Genomic DNA, 3701 nt, shown 5'->3' on the forward strand with positions numbered 1-3701 from the left:
TTCTTTAAGGCACACAGTTTTTCGTTACGCCACCAAGTTTAGGTTTAGGTTTTAATATCTTGGTTCTCTTTTCTCTCCTCTCTCGACTGACTTTGTTCAAAAATATTTTTGCTTTCTCTCAGTCTCGCCAAAAATTCATTTAAGACGACGTCGGGGGCGCGGTCATTCGTGCTTATCGAAGACTAACAAAACGTAGCAGAGGCTGATACAAAAAGAAAAAAAAAATCGGCCACGAAGAAAACTCGCTCTGTGTATCTCGATAACCGCGTCGACGACGACGGTTCTCTCCGCGCTCTTTTAATTCGTATCCTTCTTCTTGCGCTTCGTCCGACTCAGAAACGTTCGTAAAACACGAACGACGGCGGGTTGTCAAGCCAAGAAGGGACAGAGAAGAGACGGAGGTAGTTTTGCGAGTCTCCCGTGAACGCGATAGATTTTTCATATATATTTGTATCGAGAGCATGCGTACGCCGGTCTCCACACGATCCAGCGACGAACGCCGACGAACGTCCAACAATCGCTCGTACGTCGCGTACGAGCCCTCGACCGCTCTTTAATTCGTATTCTTTTGCTTGGCGCTCGTCCTCCGACTCAGAAACGTTCGTTTAAAGATAAAACGAACGACGGCGGGCTGTCGACGAGGCAAGAAAGAACAGAGAGATACGGACCGAGAGCAACGATACGCAACGCAAGCAGTCTTAGGTTTACGTGAGCAACCCTCAGCCAGGCGTGGTCCAGGAATTGTATCCGTGGACCGCAATGTGCGTTCGAAATGTCGATGTTCATGTGTCCTGCAGTTCACACGTTGACGCGCAATTAGCTGCGTTCTTCATCGACCCACGAGCCAAGTGATCCACCGTTCAGGGTAATCGTTTATGCATGGATTTTTGTTTGTGTACTCAGGTTTTTGTACTCTTATTCTCGGTTCGAAAGAAGCCGATATCCGACAAACGTCCGACCAACGGGAATCGAACGCGCGGAAGTCGCCATATGATTGACGACACGAAAATACGTTCGAAAACGAAATCGGACGGACTGCGCGACGACACACGCAGCCCGCCGACCGGGCGTAAAGTGCATTATAATATATAACAACCAACGAGATCGAAGCTCCGTTCGTCAGGAAACGACGGGGATATAACACCCGATTCTGAATCCTCTGTACAGCACACGATCTCGCGAAGAAAGCGCACGGTGGCTAGCCCATGATATATATATATGTTCGTTCCTCTCGTCCAGTTATTCGAAGCAAACAGCCGATATGCATCTCCATCGTTCGGGTAAAAAAAAATCGATGGGACGCGCACGGTCGTAGTCTTCCTCGCGCGGTCGTTTCTTCCCGATAGCCAGAAGCAGAGTTTGAAAAACTCTAGCGACGGAACGAGGCATTAGACTCTCGACAACGAGGATACAGACACGGCCGGCGGTCCCCTCTGAATCGACTTCGGTGGTTCAGGTAAAAATAAAAAAAATCGATGGGACGCGCACGGTCGTCCTTCCTCTTCCTCGCGCGCGGTCTATTCTTCCCGATAGCCAGAAGCAGAGTTTGAAAAACTCTAGCGACGGAACGAGGCATTAGACTCGCGACAACGAAGATAGAGAGACGGCCGGCGGTCCCCTCTGAATCCACTTTGGTCGCTCAGGTAAAAATAAAAAAAAATTCGAAAGGGACGCGCACGGTCGTCCTTCCTCTTCCTCGCGCGGTCTTTTCTTCCCGATAGCCAGAAGCAGAGTTTGAAAAACTCTAGCGACGGAACGAGGCATTAGACTCTCGACAACGAGGATAGAGAGACGGCCGGCGGTCCCCTCCGAACGGATGGCGACAACGACGACTAAAGCGCGAAAAATCGCGACGAAAAGGAACGCATCTCCGTTCAGGTGTATGTGTGTGCGTGCGTTTAAAAAAAATTCGATGGGACTCGCAGCCATCGGCCTCGCGCGGTCGTTTCTTCCCGATAGCCAGAAGCAGAGTTTGAAAAACTCTAGCGACGGAACGAGGCATATGACTCACGACAACGAGGATATGGACAGGCGGTCCCCTCTGAACGGGTCGACGAGACGATGGTAAAAGAGACGAACCGGACGAAACTTCCGTCGATCAGGTAAAAATAAAAAAAAATTCGATGGGACGCGCACGGTCGTCGTCGTCGTCTTCCTCGCGCGGTCGTTTCTTCCCGATAGCCAGAAGCAGAGTTTGAAAAACTCTAGCGACGGAACGAGGCATATGACTCACGACAACGAGGATAGAGAGACGGCCGGCGGTCCCCTCTGAATCGACTTCGGTGGTTCAGGTAAAAATAAAAAAAATCGATGGGACGCGCACGGTCGTCGTTCCTCTTCCTCGCGCGCGGTCTATTCTTCCCGATAGCCAGAAGCAGAGTTTGAAAAACTCTAGCGACGGAACGAGGCATTAGACTCGCGAGGATAGAGAGACGGCCGGCGGTCCCCTCCGAACCAACTTCGTCTAGTTAAGAATCGTTATACTCTTTACCATCACTCGCACTGGTATATATCTTTTCGGGCCAACATCCACGCAATGCGTTTTCGTTCTAGGTTACCCGATCCACGAGTACGAACGTACAACGTGGTTTCGTTTTGTCGAACATCGTATATCGTTCGCCGTTGAAACGAACGACAACGAAACGACATAGGAAGAACGAACGCCCTTTGGGTAGGAAGCACGTTTCGAGGAACGACGAGAGTTTGGAGAGACGCGCGAGATAGCTGGAGACGCGCAGATATAGGTATCCATGGATCTTCGAAGAGAACCTTCGAAGATATATAATTCGGTATCCTATTTTTCTGCGGCTCGCTATTCGCGTTCTTTCGCTCTCGTCGACGACTCGTTATAGACGCTTCGTTCGATCCCAAAGAGCAGTCTTCCTTATGTCCCGTTGCTAGGAGGTGAGGCCTACGCAACGCAACTACGAAATATAGAAGAGGTGTGAGCAGTGATCTCTCCGACACGAGGCACTTTAGAGATTTTAGTTTATATATTATATTGTTCGTTCGTTGGATTTCCACGATGCAAATACGAAATACGAGATCGTGACGGCGGGTCTTTCTGTGTACGACCTCACGCAGGCGCCTCGATCGCATTTCTCATTACACGTGGTTTCCACTGTAACTTTTAGTTTTTTCGATATGTGTTCAGCTCAAGTTCCCTCACATATCGTTATTATTATTATTATTATTATTATTAATAGTAGCGGTTTCGTGTTATAGGATTCGGAGACGGCGGGTCTTTCTGTGTACGACCTCACGCAAGCGCCTCGAGAATCTTTTTAAGTTTTCCGTGTGTTATATTATTCGGAGACGGCGGGTCTTTCTGTTTACGACCTCACGCAGGCGCCTCGAGAATATTTTTAAGTTTTTCGTTTGTTATAATATTATTCGGAGACGGCGGGTCTTTCTGTGTACGACCTCACGCAGGCGCCTCGAATTATTCGTGTAAAAGTATATCTCTTCATCCCGATGATCGAGAGAGAGTGCCACACTCTTCGTATAGTTTCGTAACTGGAGCGTCTCCCACCTCCTTATTGTAAAAAATTTGGCTTTTGTCAAAGTATATAGCTTGTTAATACGTCGTATATACTTTGTGTCGATATAGGAGGAGTACGGCTCCTTACCGACGATATTATATATATTTTATTATACAGTGTTCAAGTCAAATATATTCTTTGTGTTTTTGTATTTTTCGT

The 3701-nt window shown here is 48.2% G+C and overlaps 1 non-coding gene across 1 annotated transcript; it reads right to left on the reverse strand.

Annotated features, from left to right (window-relative positions):
- Window positions 1-713: 713 nt before the first annotated feature.
- Window positions 714-868, reverse strand: LOC139997769 (5.8S ribosomal RNA). Its single transcript, XR_011803105.1, has one exon. It is a non-coding gene; the product is annotated as a 5.8S ribosomal RNA (ribosomal RNA).
- Between the last annotated feature and the right edge of the window lie 2833 nt (window positions 869-3701).

This window comes from Bombus fervidus, unplaced genomic scaffold (assembly GCF_041682495.2).
Source record: "Bombus fervidus isolate BK054 unplaced genomic scaffold, iyBomFerv1 scaffold0176, whole genome shotgun sequence".
NCBI lineage: Eukaryota > Metazoa > Arthropoda > Insecta > Hymenoptera > Apidae > Bombus > Bombus fervidus.